Genomic DNA, 17,490 nt, shown 5'->3' on the forward strand with positions numbered 1-17,490 from the left:
TTGAACGTCAAGGCAGTGCAGGGAAAACAGGTTCATCTGGAATGGACTGACACATCTGGGGGACTCTTGGAATGGTGGCACGACCCTGGAGTTCCTCTCGCCTTTCCTGTTGAGAGCGCCTCCTCTTGAGATGCGACGGGATCGCTGGGAATTCTTTCCCTACGAAACAGGGAAAGGATCCCTCATCTCGAGCTAGGAGGCGGAAACGGGGCTCCCCTGGATGTGTGCGGGACCCTCCTGCTTCCTCTCAAGTGTAGACGGTTATGTCGGGGAACTTCTGGACTTGCAGCAAGGGTGTGAAGGACCCTTTGGAAGTTCCAGTGGTTAGATGTGATTAGCCTCGAGAAGCCTCAGCGGAAATGGGCCTCATCTCGCCTGGAGGGCAAAACCTCCTGGATTTTCTCGAGTTGGGGCAGGTGCTCTCGACTTAAGACTGGGACCTCAGGGACCCGCTCTGTTGGCCTCAGGAAAGGCCAGTCCCCATGCGAGTACCTCGGGGGCCTCTCGGGATTCCTCTCCCGGCGATGCCGGGGCCTAAGACCTTGTGTGGAGTCGGGGCCGGAACCTGAGGATTCCTCTCCAGTGCTGACATGGATCTTGGGGTACTTCTGGAGTCTCCCCAGGGGAGTCAGTCCTCGTCTCGAATGCGGGCATGCACTTGCATTTTCCTCCAGAGCGGTAGCAGCAGTGTCACGCAGTCCGCCGCATGGATCAAAGGATCTATGGTTTTCCCTCGAGTCTTTCCCACGAGGCTTTCCCACGAGGCTTTCCCACAGGGCTGTCCCACGTGCACACGTGGTGGAATTCGATCCTCGGCTTGAACGTCAAGGCAGTGCAGGGAAAACAGGTTCCTCTGGAATGGACTGACACATCTGGGGGACTCTTGGAATGGTGGCACGACCCTGGAGTTCCTCTCGCCTTTCCTGTGGAGAGCGCCTCTTCTTGAGATGTCACGGGAACGCCGGGAATTCTTTTCCTACGAAACAGGGAAAGGATCCCTCATCTCGAGCTAGGAGGCGGAAACGGGTCTCCCCTGGGTGTGTGCAGGACACTCGTGCTTCCTCTCCAGTGGAGACGGGTATGTCGGGGAACTTCTTGAGTTGCAGCAAGGGTGTGAAGGACCCTTTGGAAGTTCCAGTGGTTAGATGTGATTAGCCTCGAGAAGCCGCAGCGGAAATGGGCCTCATCTCGCCTGGAGGGCAAAACCTCCTGGATTTTCTCGAGTTGCGGCAGGTGCTCTCGACTTACGACGAGGACCTCAGGGACCCGCTCTGGTGGCCTCAGGAAAGGCCAGTCCCCATGCGAGTTCCTCGGGGGCCTCTCAGGATTCCTCTCCCGTCGATGCCGGGGCCTAAGACCTTGTGTGGAGTCGGGGCCGGAACCTGTGGATTCCTCTCCAGTGCTCACATGGATCTTGGGGTACTTCTGGAGTCTCCCCAGGGGAGTCATTGCTCGTATCGAATGCGGGCATGCACTTGCGCTTTCCTCCAGAGCGGTAGCAGCAGTGTCACACATTCCGCCGCGTTGATCAAAGGATCTATGGTTTTCCCTCGAGTCTTTCCCACGAGGCTTTCCCACGAGGCTTTCCCACAGGGCTGTCCCACGTGCACACGTGGTGGGAGTCGATCCTCGGCTTGAACGTCAAGGCAGTGCAGGGAAAACAGGTTCCTCTGGAATGGACTGACACATCTGGGGGACTCTTGGAATGGTGGCACGACCCTGGAGTTCCTCTCGCCTTTCCTGTGAAGAGCGCCTCCTCTTGAGATGCGACGGGAACGCCGGGAATTCTTTCCCTACGAAACAGGGAAAGGATCCGTCATCTCGAGCTAGGAGGCGGAAACGGGGCTCCCCTGGATGTGTGCGGGACCCTCGTGCTTTCTCTCGAGTGGAGACGGGTATGTCAGGCAACTTCTTGAGTTGCAGCAAGGGTGTGAAGGACCCTTTGGAAGTTCCAGTGGTTAGATGTGATTGGCCTCGAGAAGCCTCAGCGGAAATGGGCCTCATCTCGCCTGGAGGACAAAACCTCCTGGATTTTCTCGAGTTGCGGCAGGTGCTCTCGACTTACGACGGGGACCTCAGGGACCCGCTCTGGTGGCCTCAGGAAAGGCCAGTCCCCATGCGAGTTCCTCGGGGGCCTCTCGGGATTCCTCTCCCGTCGATGCCGGGGCCTAAGACCTTGTGTGGAGTCGGGGCCGGAACCTGAGGATTCCTCTCCAGTGCTGACATGGATTTTTGGGTACTTCTGGAGTCTCCCCAGGGGAGTCAGTCCTCGTCTCGAATGCGGGCATGCACTTGCGCTTTCCTCCAGAGCGGTAGCAGCAGTGTCATGCAGTCCGCCGCGTGGAGCAAAGGATCTATGGTTTTCCCTCGAGTCTTTCCCACGAGGCTTTCCCACGAGGCTTTCCCTCAGGGCTGTCCCACGTGCACACGTGGTGGGCGTCGATCCTCGGCTTGAACGTCAAGGCAGTGCAGGGAAAACAGGTTCCTCTGAAATGGACTGACACATCTGGGGGACTCTTGGAATCGTGGCACGATCCTGGAGTTCCTCTCGCCTTTCCTGTGGAGAGTGCCTCCTCTTGAGATGCGACGGGAACGACTGGAATTCTTTCCCTACGAAACAGGGAAAGGATCCCTCATCTCTAGCAAGGAGGCGGAAACGGGGCTCCCCTGGGTGTGTGCGGGACACTCGTGCTTCCTCTCGAGTGGGGACGGGTATGTCGGGGAACTTCTTGAGTTGCAGCAAGGGTGTGAAGGACCCTTTGGAAGTTCCAGTGGTTAGATGTGTTTAGCCTAGAGAAGCCTCATTGGAAATGGGCCTCATCTCTCCTGGAGGGCAAAACCTCCTGGATTTTCTCGAGTTCAGGCAGGTGCTCTCGACTTACGACGGGGACCTCAGGGACCCGCTCTGGTGGCCTCAGGAAAGACCAGTCCCTATGCGAGTTCCTCTGGGGCCTCTCGGGATTCCTCTGCCGTCGATGCCGGGGCCTAAGACCTTGTGTGGAGTCGTGGCCGGAACCTGAGGATTCCTCTGCAGTGCTGACATGGATCTTGGGGTACTTCTGGAGTCTCCCCAGGGGAGTCAGTGCTCGTCTCGAATGCGGGCATGCACTTGCGCTTTCCTCCAGAGAGGCAGCAGCAGTGTCACGCAGTCCGCCGCGTGGATCAAAGGATTTATGTTTTTCCCTCGAGTCTTTCCCAGGAGGCTTTCCCACGAGGCTTTCCCACAGGGCTGTCCCACGTGCACACGTGGTGGGAGTCGATCCTCGGCTTGAACGTCAAGGCAGTGCAGGGAAAACAGGTTCCTCTGGAATGGACTGACACATCTGGGGGACTCTTGGAATGGTGGCACGACCCTGGAGTTTCTCTCGCCTTTCCTGTGGAGAGCGCCTCCTCTTGAGATGAGACCGGAACGCCGGGAATTCTTTCCCTACGAAACAGGGAAAGGATCCCTCATCTCGAGCTAGGAGGCGGAAACGGGGCTCCCCTGGATGTGTGCGGGACACTCGTGCTTCCTCTCCAGTGGAGACGGGTATGTCGGGGAACTTCTTGAGTTGCAGCAAGCGTGTGAAGGACCCTTTGGAAGTTCCAGTGGTTAGACGTGATTAGCCTCGAGAAGCCTCAGCGGAAATGGGCCTCATCTCGCCTGGAGGGCAAAACCTCCTGGATTTTCTCGAGTTGCGGCAGGTGCTCTCGACTTACGACGGGGACCTCAGGGACCCGCTTTGGTGGCCTCAGGAAAGGCCAGTCCCCATGCGAGTTCCTCGGAGGCCTGTCGGGATTCCTCTTCCGTCGATGCCGGGGCCTAAGACCTTGTGTGGAGTCGGGGCCGGAACCTGTGGATTCCTCTGCAGTGCTGACATGGATCTTGGGGTACTTCTGGAGTCTCCCCAGGGGAGTCAGTGCTCGTCTCGAATGCGGGCATGCACTTGCGTTTTCCTCCAGTGCGGTAGCAGCAGTGTCACGCAGTCCGCTGCGTGGATCAAAGAATCTATGGTTTTCCCTCGAGTCTTTCCCACGAGGCTTTCCCACGAGGCTTTCCCTCAGGGCGGTCCCACGTGCACACGTGGTGGGAGTCGATCCTCGGCTTGAACGTCAAGGCAGTGCAGGGAAAACAGGTTCCTCTGGAATGGACTGACACATCTGGGGGACTCTTGGAATGGTGGCACGACCCTGGAGTTCCTCTCCCCTTTCCTGTGGAGAGCGCCTCCTCTTGAGATGCGACGGGAACGCCGGGAATTCTTTCCCTACGAAACAGGGAAAGGATCCCTCATCTCGAGCTAGGAGGCGGAAACGGGGCTCCCCTGGATGTGTGCGGGACCCTCGTGCTTCCTCTCGAGTGGAGACGGGTATGTCGGGGAACTTCTTGAGTTGCAGCAAGGGTGTGAAGGACCCTTTGGAAGTTCCATTGGTTAGATGTGATGAGCCTCGAGAAGCCTCAGCGGAAATGGGCCTCATCTCGCCTGGAGGGCAAAACCTCCTGGATTTTCTCGAGTTGCGGCAGGTGCTCTCGACTTACGACGGGTACCTCAGGGACCCGCTCTGGTGGCCTCAGGAAAGGCCAGTCCCCATGCGAGTTCCTTGGGGGCCTGTCAGGATTCCTCTTCCGTCGATGCCGGGGCCTAAGACCTTGTGTGGAGTCGGGGCCGGAACCTGTGGATTCCTCTGCAGTGCTGACATGGATCTTGGGGTACTTCTGGAGTCTCCCCAGGGGAGTCAGTGCTCGTCTCGAATGCGGGCATCCACTTGCGCTTTCCTCCAGAGCGGTAGCAGCAGTGTCACGCAGTCCGCCGCGTGGATCAAAGGATCTATGTTTTTCCCTCGAGTCTTTCCCACGAGTCTTTCCCACGAGGCTTTACCACAGGGCTGTCCCACGTGCACACGTGGTGGGAGTCGATCCTCGGCTTGAACGTCAAGGCAGTGCAGGGAAAACAGGTTCATCTGGAATGGACTGACACATCTGGGGGACTCTTGGAATGGTGGCACGACCCTGGAGTTCCTCTCGCCTTTCCTGTTGAGAGCGCCTCCTCTTGAGATGCGACGGGATCGCTGGGAATTCTTTCCCTACGAAACAGGGAAAGGATCCCTCATCTCGAGCTAGGAGGCGGAAACGGGGCTCCCCTGGATGTGTGCGGGACCCTCGTGCTTCCTCTCAAGTGTAGACGGTTATGTCGGGGAACTTCTGGACTTGCAGCAAGGGTGTGAAGGACCCTTTGGAAGTTCCAGTGGTTAGATGTGATTAGCCTCGAGAAGCCTCAGCGGAAATGGGCCTCATCTCGCCTGGAGGGCAAAACCTCCTGGATTTTCTCGAGTTGGGGCAGGTGCTCTCGACTTAAGACTGGGACCTCAGGGACCCGCTCTGTTGGCCTCAGGAAAGGCCAGTCCCCATGCGAGTACCTCGGGGGCCTCTCGGGATTCCTCTCCCGGCGATGCCGGGGCCTAAGACCTTGTGTGGAGTCGGGGCCGGAACCTGAGGATTCCTCTCCAGTGCTGACATGGATCTTGGGGTACTTCTGGAGTCTCCCCAGGGGAGTCAGTCCTCGTCTCGAATGCGGGCATGCACTTGCATTTTCCTCCAGAGCGGTAGCAGCAGTGTCACGCAGTCCGCCGCATGGATCAAAGGATCTATGGTTTTCCCTCGAGTCTTTCCCACGAGGCTTTCCCACGAGGCTTTCCCACAGGGCTGTCCCACGTGCACACGTGGTGGAATTCGATCCTCGGCTTGAACGTCAAGGCAGTGCAGGGAAAACAGGTTCCTCTGGAATGGACTGACACATCTGGGGGACTCTTGGAATGGTGGCACGACCCTGGAGTTCCTCTCGCCTTTCCTGTGGAGAGCGCCTCCTCTTGAGATGCGACGGGAACGCCGGGAATTCTTTCCCTACGAAACAGGGAAAGGATCCCTCATCTCGAGCTAGGAGGCGGAAACGGGGCTCCCCTGGATGTGTGCGGGACACTCGTGCTTCCTCTCCAGTGGAGACGGGTATGTCGGGGAACTTCTTGAGTTGCAGCAAGGGTGTGAAGGACCCTTTGGAAGTTCCAGTGGTTAGATGTGATTAGCCTCGAGAAGCCTCAGCGGAAATGGGCCTCATCTCGCCTGGAGGGCAAAACCTCCTGGATTTTCTCGAGTTGCGGCAGGTGCTCTCGACTTACGACGAGGACCTCAGGGACCCGCTCTGGTGGCCTCAGGAAAGGCCAGTCCCCATGCGAGTTCCTCGGGGGCCTCTCAGGATTCCTCTCCCGTCGATGCCGGGGCCTAAGACCTTGTGTGGAGTCGGGGTCGGAACCTGTGGATTCCTCTCCAGTGCTCACATGGATCTTGGGGTACTTCTGGAGTCTCCCCAGGGGAGTCATTGCTCGTATCGAATGCGGGCATGCACTTGCGCTTTCCTCCAGAGCGGTAGCAGCAGTGTCACGCAGTCCGCCGCGTGGATCAAAGGATTTATGTTTTTCCCTCGAGTCTTTCCCAGGAGGCTTTCCCACGAGGCTTTCCCACAGGGCTGTCCCACGTGCACACGTGGTGGGAGTCGATCCTCGGCTTGAACGTCAAGGCAGTGCAGGGAAAACAGGTTCCTCTGGAATGGACTGACACATCTGGGGGACTCTTGGAATGGTGGCACGACCCTGGAGTTTCTCTCGCCTTTCCTGTGGAGAGCGCCTCCTCTTGAGATGCGACCGGAACGCCGGGAATTCTTTCCCTACGAAACAGGGAAAGGATCCCTCATCTCGAGCTAGGAGGCGGAAACGGGGCTCCCCTGGATGTGTGCGGGACCCTCGTGCTTCCTCTCGAGTGGAGACGGGTATGTCGGGGAACTTCTTGAGTTGCAGCAAGCGTGTGAAGGACCCTTTGGAAGTTCCAGTGGTTAGACGTGATTAGCCTCGAGAAGCCTCAGCGGAAATGGGCCTCATCTCGCCTGGAGGGCAAAACCTCCTGGATTTTCTCGAGTTGCGGCAGGTGCTCTCGACTTACGACGGGGACCTCAGGGACCCGCTTTGGTGGCCTCAGGAAAGGCCAGTCCCCATGCGAGTTCCTCGGAGGCCTGTCGGGATTCCTCTTCCGTCGATGCCGGGGCCTAAGACCTTGTGTGGAGTCGGGGCCGGAACCTGTGGATTCCTCTGCAGTGCTGACATGGATCTTGGGGTACTTCTGGAGTCTCCCCAAGGGAGTCAGTGCTCGTCTCGAATGCGGGCATGCACTTGCGTTTTCCTCCAGTGCGGTAGCAGCAGTGTCACGCAGTCCGCTGCGTGGATCAAAGAATCTATGGTTTTCCCTCGAGTCTTTCCCACGAGGCTTTCCCACGAGGCTTTCCGTCAGGGCGGTCCCACGTGCACACGTGGTGGGAGTCGATCCTCGGCTTGAACGTCAAGGCAGTGCAGGGAAAACAGGTTCCTCTGGAATGGCCTGACACATCTGGGGGGCTCTAGGAATGGTGGCACGACCCTGGAGTTCCTCTCGCCTTTCCTGTGGAGAGCGCCTTCTCTTCAGATGCGACAGGAAGGCCGGGAATTCTTTCCCTACGAAACAGGGAAAGGATCCCTCATCTCGAGCTAGGAGGCGGAAACGGGGCTCCCCTGGATGTGTGCGGGACCCTCGTGCTTCCTCTCGAGTGGAGACGGGTATGTCGGGGAACTTCTTGTGTTGCAGCAAGGGTGTGAAGGACCGTTTGGAAGTTCCAGTGGTTAGATGTGATTAGCCTCGAGAAGCCTCAGCGGAAATGGGCCTCATCTCGCCTGGAGGGCAAAACCTCCTGGATTTTCTCGAGTTGTGGCAAGTGCTCTCGACTTACGACGGGGACCTCGGGGACCCGCTCTGGTGGCCTCAGGAAAGGCCAGTCCCCATGCGTGTTCCTCGGGGGCCCCTCGGGATTCCTCTGCCGTCGATGCCGGGGCCTAAGACCTTGTGTGGAGTCGGGGCAGGAACCTGAGTGTTCCTCTCCAGTGCTGACATGGATCTTGGGCTACTTCTGGAGTCTCCCCAGGGGAGTCAGTCCTCGTCTCGAATGCGGGCATGCACTTGCGCTTTCCTCCAGAGCGGTAGCAGCAGTGTCACGCAGTCGGCCGCGTGGATCAAAGGATCTATGGTTTTCCCTCGAGTCTTTCCCACGAGGCTTTCCCACGAGGCTTTCCCACAGGGCTGTCCCACGTGCACACGTGGTGGGAGTCGATCCTCGGCTTGAACGTCAAGGCAGTGCAGGGAAAACAGGTTCCTCTGGAATGGACTGACACATCTGGGGGACTCTTGGAATGGTGGCACGACCTTGGAGTTCCTCTCGGCTTTCCTGTGGAGAGCGCCTCCTCTTGAGATGCGACGGGAACGCCGGGAATTCTTTCCCTATGAAACAGGGAAAGGACCCCTCATCTCGAGCTAGGAGGCGGAAACGGGGCTCCCCTGGATGTGTGCGGGACCCTCGTGCTTCCTCTCGAGTGGAGACGGGTATGTCGGGCCACTTCTTGAGTTGCAGCAAGGGTGTGAAGGACCCTTTGGAAGTTCCAGTGGTTAGATGTGATGAGCCTCGAGAAGCCTCAGCGGAAATGGGCCTCATCTCGCCTGGAGGGCAAAACCTCCTGGATTTTCTCGAGTTGCGGCAGGTGCTCTCGACTTACGACGGGGACCTCAAGGACCCGCTTTGGTGGCCTCAGGAAAGGCCAGTCCCCATGCGAGTTCCTCGGGGGCCTGTCGGGATTCCTCTCCCGTCGATTCCTGGGCCTAAGACCTTGTGTGGAGTCGGGGCCGCAACCTGAGGATTCCTCTCCAGTGCTGACATGGATCTTAGGGTACTTCTGGAGTCTCCCCAGGGGAGTCAGTCCTCGTCTCGAATGCGGGCATGCACTTGCGCTTTCCTCCAGAGCGGTAGCAGCAGTGTCACGCAGTCCGCCGCGTGGATCAAAGGATCTATGATTTTCACTCGAGTCTTTCCCACGAGGCTTTCCCAAGAGGCTTTCCCACAGGGCTGTCCCCCGTGCACACGTGGTGGGAGTCGATTCTCGGCTTGAACGTCAAGGCAGTGCAGGGAAAACAGGTTCCTCTGGAATGGACTGACACATCTGGGGGACTCTTGGAATGGTGGCACGACCCTGGAGTTCCTCTCGCCTTTCCTGTGGAGAGCGCCTCCTCTTGAGATGCGACGGGAACGCCGGGAATTCTTTCCCTACGAAACAGGGAAAGGATCCCTCATCTCGAGCTAGGAGGCGGAAACGGGGCTCCCCTGGATGTGTGCGGGACACTCGTGCTTCCTCTCCAGTGGAGACGGGTATGTCGGGGAACTTCTTGAGTTGCAGCAAGGGTGTGAAGGACCCTTTGGAAGTTCCAGTGGTTAGATGTGATTAGCCTCGAGAAGCCTCAGCGGAAATGGGCCTCATCTCGCCTGGAGGGCAAAACCTCCTGGATTTTCTCGAGTTGCGGCAGGTGCTCTCGACTTACGACGAGGACCTCAGGGACCCGCTCTGGTGGCCTCAGGAAAGGCCAGTCCCCATGCGAGTTCCTCGGGGGCCTCTCAGGATTCCTCTCCCGTCGATGCCGGGGCCTAAGACCTTGTGTGGAGTCGGGGCCAGAACCTGTGGATTCCTCTCCAGTGCTCACATGGATCTTGGGGTACTTCTGGAGTCTCCCCAGGGGAGTCATTGCTCGTATCGAATGCGGGCATGCACTTGCGCTTTCCTCCAGAGCGGTAGCAGCAGTGTCACGCAGTCCGCCGCGTGGATCAAAGGATTTATGTTTTTCCCTCGAGTCTTTCCCAGGAGGCTTTCCCACGAGGCTTTCCCACAGGGCTGTCCCACGTGCACACGTGGTGGGAGTCGATCCTCGGCTTGAACGTCAAGGCAGTGCAGGGAAAACAGGTTCCTCTGGAATGGACTGACACATCTGGGGGACTCTTGGAATGGTGGCACGACCCTGGAGTTTCTCTCGCCTTTCCTGTGGAGAGCGCCTCCTCTTGAGATGCGACCGGAACGCCGGGAATTCTTTCCCTACGAAACAGGGAAAGGATCCCTCATCTCGAGCTAGGAGGCGGAAACGGGGCTCCCCTGGATGTGTGCGGGACCCTCGTGCTTCCTCTCGAGTGGAGACGGGTATGTCGGGGAACTTCTTGAGTTGCAGCAAGCGTGTGAAGGACCCTTTGGAAGTTCCAGTGGTTAGACGTGATTAGCCTCGAGAAGCCTCAGCGGAAATGGGCCTCATCTCGCCTGGAGGGCAAAACCTCCTGGATTTTCTCGAGTTGCGGCAGGTGCTCTCGACTTACGACGGGGACCTCAGGGACCCGCTTTGGTGGCCTCAGGAAAGGCCAGTCCCCATGCGAGTTCCTCGGAGGCCTGTCGGGATTCCTCTTCCGTCGATGCCGGGGCCTAAGACCTTGTGTGGAGTCGGGGCCGGAACCTGTGGATTCCTCTGCAGTGCTGACATGGATCTTGGGGTACTTCTGGAGTCTCCCCAAGGGAGTCAGTGCTCGTCTCGAATGCGGGCATGCACTTGCGTTTTCCTCCAGTGCGGTAGCAGCAGTGTCACGCAGTCCGCTGCGTGGATCAAAGAATCTATGGTTTTCCCTCGAGTCTTTCCCACGAGGCTTTCCCACGAGGCTTTCCGTCAGGGCGGTCCCACGTGCACACGTGGTGGGAGTCGATCCTCGGCTTGAACGTCAAGGCAGTGCAGGGAAAACAGGTTCCTCTGGAATGGCCTGGCACATCTGGGGGGCTCTAGGAATGGTGGCACGACCCTGGAGTTCCTCTCGCCTTTCCTGTGGAGAGCGCCTTCTCTTCAGATGCGACAGGAAGGCCGGGAATTCTTTCCCTACGAAACAGGGAAAGGATCCCTCATCTCGAGCTAGGAGGCGGAAACGGGGCTCCCCTGGATGTGTGCGGGACCCTCGTGCTTCCTCTCGAGTGGAGACGGGTATGTCGGGGAACTTCTTGTGTTGCAGCAAGGGTGTGAAGGACCGTTTGGAAGATCCAGTGGTTAGATGTGATTAGCCTCGAGAAGCCTCAGCGGAAATGGGCCTCATCTCGCCTGGAGGGCAAAACCTCCTGGATTTTCTCGAGTTGTGGCAAGTGCTCTCGACTTACGACGGGGACCTCGGGGACCCGCTCTGGTGGCCTCAGGAAAGGCCAGTCCCCATGCGTGTTCCTCGGGGGCCCCTCGGGATTCCTCTGCCGTCGATGCCGGGGCCTAAGACCTTGTGTGGAGTCGGGGCAGGAACCTGAGTGTTCCTCTCCAGTGCTGACATGGATCTTGGGCTACTTCTGGAGTCTCCCCAGGGGAGTCAGTCCTCGTCTCGAATGCGGGCATGCACTTGCGCTTTCCTCCAGAGCGGTAGCAGCAGTGTCACGCAGTCGGCCGCGTGGATCAAAGGATCTATGGTTTTCCCTCGAGTCTTTCCCACGAGGCTTTCCCACGAGGCTTTCCCACAGGGCTGTCCCACGTGCACACGTGGTGGGAGTCGATCCTCGGCTTGAACGTCAAGGCAGTGCAGGGAAAACAGGTTCCTCTGGAATGGACTGACACATCTGTGGGACTCTTGGAATGGTGGCACGACCTTGGAGTTCCTCTCGGCTTTCCTGTGGAGAGCGCCTCCTCTTGAGATGCGACGGGAACGCCGGGAATTCTTTCCCTATGAAACAGGGAAAGGACCCCTCATCTCGAGCTAGGAGGCGGAAACGGGGCTCCCCTGGATGTGTGCGGGACCCTCGTGCTTCCTCTCGAGTGGAGACGGGTATGTCGGGCCACTTCTTGAGTTGCAGCAAGGGTGTGAAGGACCCTTTGGAAGTTCCAGTGGTTAGATGTGATGAGCCTCGAGAAGCCTCAGCGGAAATGGGCCTCATCTCGCCTGGAGGGCAAAACCTCCTGGATTTTCTCGAGTTGCGGCAGGTGCTCTCGACTTACGACGGGGACCTCAAGGACCCGCTTTGGTGGCCTCAGGAAAGGCCAGTCCCCATGCGAGTTCCTCGGGGGCCTGTCGGGATTCCTCTCCCGTCGATTCCTGGGCCTAAGACCTTGTGTGGAGTCGGGGCCGCAACCTGAGGATTCCTCTCCAGTGCTGACATGGATCTTAGGGTACTTCTGGAGTCTCCCCAGGGGAGTCAGTCCTCGTCTCGAATGCGGGCATGCACTTGCGCTTTCCTCCAGAGCGGTAGCAGCAGTGTCACGCAGTCCGCCGCGTGGATCAAAGGATCTATGATTTTCACTCGAGTCTTTCCCACGAGGCTTTCCCAAGAGGCTTTCCCACAGGGCTGTCCCCCGTGCACACGTGGTGGGAGTCGATCCTCGGCTTGAACGTCAAGGCAGTGCAGGGAAAACAGGTTCCTCTGGAATGGACTGACACATCTGGGGGACTCTTGGAATGGTGGCACGACCCTGGAGTTCCTCTCGCCTTTCCTGTGGAGAGCGCCTCCTCTTGAGATGCGACGGGAACGCCGGGAATTCTTTCCCTACGAAACAGGGAAAGGATCCCTCATCTCGAGCTAGGAGGCGGAAACGGGGCTCCCCTGGATGTGTGCGGGACACTCGTGCTTCCTCTCCAGTGGAGACGGGTATGTCGGGGAACTTCTTGAGTTGCAGCAAGGGTGTGAAGGACCCTTTGGAAGTTCCAGTGGTTAGATGTGATTAGCCTCGAGAAGCCTCAGCGGAAATGGGCCTCATCTCGCCTGGAGGGCAAAACCTCCTGGATTTTCTCGAGTTGCGGCAGGTGCTCTCGACTTACGACGAGGACCTCAGGGACCCGCTCTGGTGGCCTCAGGAAAGGCCAGTCCCCATGCGAGTTCCTCGGGGGCCTCTCAGGATTCCTCTCCCGTCGATGCCGGGGCCTAAGACCTTGTGTGGAGTCGGGGCCGGAACCTGTGGATTCCTCTCCAGTGCTCACATGGATCTTGGGGTACTTCTGGAGTCTCCCCAGGGGAGTCATTGCTCGTATCGAATGCGGGCATGCACTTGCGCTTTCCTCCAGAGCGGAAGCAGCAGTGTCACGCAGTCCGCCGTGTGGATCAAAGGATCTATGGTTTTCCCTCGAGCCTTTCCCACGAGGCTTTCCCACGAGGCTTTCCCACAGGGCTGTCCCACGTGCACACGTGGTGGGAGTCGATCCTCGGCTTGAACGTCAAGGCAGTGCAGGGAAAACAGGTTCCTCTGGAATGGACTGACACATCTGGGGGACTCTTGAAATGGTGGCACGACCCTGGAGTTCCTCTCGCCTTTCCTGTGGAGGGCGCCTCCTCTTGAGATGCGACGGGAACGCCGGGAATTCTTTCCCTACGAAACAGGGAAAGGATCCCTCATCTCGAGCTAGGAGGTGGAAACGGGGCTCCCCTGGATGTGTGTGGGACCCTCGTGCTTCCTCTCGAGTGGAGATGGGTATGTCTGTGAACTTCTTGAGTTGCAGCAAGGGTGTGAAGGAACCTTTGGAAGTTCCAGTGTTTAGATGTGATTAGCCTCGAGAAGCCTCAGCGAAAATGGGCCTCATCTCGCCTGGAGGGCAAAACATCCTGGATTTTCTCGAGTTGCGGCAGGTGCTCTCGACTTACGACGGGGACCACGGGGACCCGCTCTGTTGGCCTCAGGAAAGGCCAGTCCCCATGCGTGCTCCTCGGGGGCCTCTCGGGATTCCTCTCCCGTCGATGCCGGGGCCTAAGACCTTGTGTGGAGTCGGGGTCAGAACCTGAGTGTTCCTCTCCAGTGCTGACATGGATCTTGGCTTCTTCTGGAGTCTCCCCAGGGGAGTCAGTCCTCGTCTCGAATGTGGGCATGCACTTGCGCTTTCCTCCAGAGCGGTAGCAGCAGTGTCACGCAGTCGGCCGCGTGGATCAAAGGATCTATGGTTTTCCCTCGAGTCTTTCCCACGAGGCTTTCCCACGAGGCTTTCCCACAGGGCTGTCCCACGTGCACACGTGGTGGGAGTCGATCCTCGGCTTGAACGTCAAGGCAGTGCAGGGAAAACAAGTTCCTCTGGAATGGACTGACACATCTGGGGGACTCTTGGAATGGTGGCACGACCCTGGAGTTCCTCTCGCCTTTCCTGTGGAGAGCGCCTCCTCTTGAGATGCGACGGGAACGCCGGGAATTCTTTCCCTATGAAACAGGGAAAGGAACCCTCATCTCGAGCTAGGAGGCGGAAACGGGGCTCCCCTGGATGTGTGCGGACCCTCGTGCTTCCTCTCGAGTGGAGACGGGTATGTCGGGGAACTTCTTGAGTTGCAGCAAGGGTGTGAAGGACCCTTTGGAAGTTCCAGTGGTTAGCTGTGATTAGCCTCGAGAAGCCTCAGCGGAAATGAGCCTCATCTCGCCTGGAGGGCAAAACCTCCTGGATTTTCTCGAGTTGCGGCAGGTGCTCTCGACTTACGACGGGGACCTCAGGGACCCGCTCTGGTGGCCTCAGGAAAGGCCAGTCCCCATGCGAATTCCTCGGGGGCTTCTCGGGATTCCTCGCCAATCGATCCCTTGGCCTAAGACCTTGTGTGGAGTCGGGGCCGGAACCTGAGGATTCCTCTCCAGTGCTGACATGGATCTTGGGGTGCTTCTGGAGTCTCCCCAGGGGAGTCAGTCCTCGTCTCGAATGCGGGCAAGCACTTGCGCTTTCCTCCAGAGCGGTAGGAGCAGTGTCACGCACTCCACCGCGTGGATCAAAGGATCTATGGTTTTCCCTCGAGTCTTTCCCCCGAGGCTTTCCCACGAGGCTTTCCCTCAGGGCTGTCCCACGAGCACACGTGGTGGGCGTCGATCCTCGGCTTGAACGTCAAGGCAGTGCAGGGAAGACAGGTTCCTCTGGAATGGACTGACAGATCTGGGGGACTCTTGGAATGGTGGCACGACCCTGGAGTTCCTCTCGCCTTTCCTGTGGGGAGCGCTTCCTCTTGAAATGCGACGGGAAGGGCCCGGAATTCTTTCCCTACGAAACAGGGAAAGGATCCCTCATCTCGAGCTAGGAGGCGGAAACGGGGCTCCCCTGGATGTGTGCGGGACTCTCGTGCTTCCTCTCGAGTGGAGACGGGTATGTCGGGGAACGTCTTGAGTTGCAGCAACGGTGTGAAGGACCCTTTGGAAGTTCCAGTGGTTAGATGTTATTAGCCTCGAGAAGCCTCAGCGGAAATGGGCCTCATCTCGCCTGGAGGGCAAAACCTCCTGGATTTTCTCGAGTTGCGACAGGTTCTCTCGCCTTACGACGGGGACCTCAGGACCCGCTCTGGTGGCCTCAGGAAAGGCCAGTCCCCATGCGAGTTCCTCGGGGGCCTCTCGGGATTCCTCTCCCGTCGATGCCGGGGCCTAAGACCTTGTGTGGAGTCGGGGCCGGACCTGAGTATTCCTCTCCAGTGCTGACATTGATCTTGGGGTTCTTCTGGAGTCTCCCCAGGGGAGTCAGTCCTCGTCTCGAATGCGGGCATGCACTTGGGCTTTCCTCCAGAGCGGTAGCAGCAGTGTCACACAGTCCGCCGCGTGGTCAAATGATCTATGGTATTCCCTCGAGTCTTTACCACGAGGCTTTCCCACGAGGCTTTCCCACAGGGCTGTCCCACGTGCACACGTGGTGGGAGCCGATCCTCGGCTTGAACGTAAAGGCAGTGCAGGGAAAACAGGTTCCTCTGGAATGGACTGACACATCTGGGGAACTCTTGAAATGGTGGCACGACCCTGGAGTTCCTCTCGCCTTTCCTGTGGAGAGCGCCACCTCTTGAGATGCGACGGGAATGCCTGGAATTCTTTCCCTACGAAACAGGGAAAGGATCCCTCATCTCGAGCTAGGAGGCGGAAACGGGGCTCCCCTGGATGTGTGCGGGACCCTCGTGCTTCCTCTCGAGTGGAGACGGGTATGTCGGGGAACTTCTTGAGTTGCAGCAAGGCTGTGAAGGACCCTTTGGAAGTTCCAGTGGTTAGATGTGATTAGCCTCGAGAAGCCTCAGCGGAAATGGGCCTCATCTCGCCTGGAGGGGAAAACCTCCTGGATTTTCTCGAGTTGCGGCAGGTCCTCTCGACTTACGACGGGGACCTCCGGGACACGCTCTGGTGGCCTCAGGAAAGGCCAGTCCCCATGCGAGTTCCTCAGGGGCCTCTCGGGATTCCTCTCCCGTCGATGCCGGGGCCTAAGACCTTGTGTGGAGTCGGGGCCGGAACCTGAGGATTCCTCTCCAGTGCTGACATGGATTTTTGGGTACTTCTGGAGTCTCCCCAGGGGAGTCAGTCCTCGTCTCGAATGCGGGCATGCACTTGCGCTTTCCTCCAGAGCTGTAGCAGCAGTGTCATGCAGTCCGCCGCGTGGAGCAAAGGATCTATGGTTTTCCCTCGAGTCTTTCCCACGAGGCTTTCCCACGAGGCTTTCCCTCAGGGCTGTCCCACGTGCACACGTGGTGGGCGTCGATCCTCGGCTTGAACGTCAAGGCAGTGCAGGGAAAACAGGTTCCTCTGAAATGGACTGACACATCTGGGGGACTCTTGGAATCGTGGCACGATCCTGGAGTTCCTCTCGCCTTTCCTGTGGAGAGTGCCTCCTCTTGAGATGCGACGGGAACGACTGGAATTCTTTCCCTACGAAACAGGGAAAGGATCCCTCATCTCTAGCAAGGAGGCGGAAACGGGGCTCCCCTGGGTGTGTGCGGGACACTCGTGCTTCCTCTCGAGTGGAGACGGGTATGTCGGGGAACTTCTTGAGTTGCAGCAAGGGTGTGAAGGACCCTTTGGAAGTTCCAGTGGTTAGATGTGTTTAGCCTAGAGAAGCCTCATTGGAAATGGGCCTCATCTCTCCTGGAGGGCAAAACCTCCTGGATTTTCTCGAGTTCAGGCAGGTGCTCTCGACTTACGACGGGGACCTCAGGGACCCGCTCTGGTGGCCTCAGGAAAGACCAGTCCCTATGCGAGTTCCTCTGGGGCCTCTCGGGATTCCTCTGCCGTCGATGCCGGGGCCTAAGACCTTGTGTGGAGTCGTGGCCGGAACCTGAGGATTCCTCTGCAGTGCTGACATGGATCTTGGGGTACTTCTGGAGTCTCCCCAGGGGAGTCAGTGCTCGTCTCGAATGCGGGCATGCACTTGCGCTTTCCTCCAGAGAGGTAGCAGCAGTGTCACGCAGTCCGCCGCGTGGATCAAAGGATTTATGTTTTTCCCTCGAGTCTTTCCCAGGAGGCTTTCCCACGAGGCTTTCCCACAGGGCTGTCCCACGTGCACACGTGGTGGGAGTCGATCCTCGGCTTGAACGTCAAGGCAGTGCAGGGAAAACAGGTTCCTCTGGAATGGACTGACACATCTGGGGGACTCTTGGAATGGTGGCACGACCCTGGAGTTTCTCTCGCCTTTCCTGTGGAGAGCGCCTCCTCTTGAGATGCGACCGGAACGCCGGGAATTCTTTCCCTACGAAACAGGGAAAGGATCCCTCATCTCGAGCTAGGAGGCGGAAACGGGGCTCCCCTGGATGTGTGCGGGACCCTCGTGCTTCCTCTCGAGTGGAGACGGGTATGTCGGGGAACTTCTTGAGTTGCAGCAAGGGTGTGAAGGACCCTTTGGAAGTTCCAGTGGTTAGATGTGATTA

The sequence above is a fragment of the Ovis canadensis genome, chromosome 7 (genome assembly GCF_042477335.2).
Source record: "Ovis canadensis isolate MfBH-ARS-UI-01 breed Bighorn chromosome 7, ARS-UI_OviCan_v2, whole genome shotgun sequence".
NCBI classification, from domain to species: Eukaryota; Metazoa; Chordata; class Mammalia; order Artiodactyla; family Bovidae; genus Ovis; species Ovis canadensis.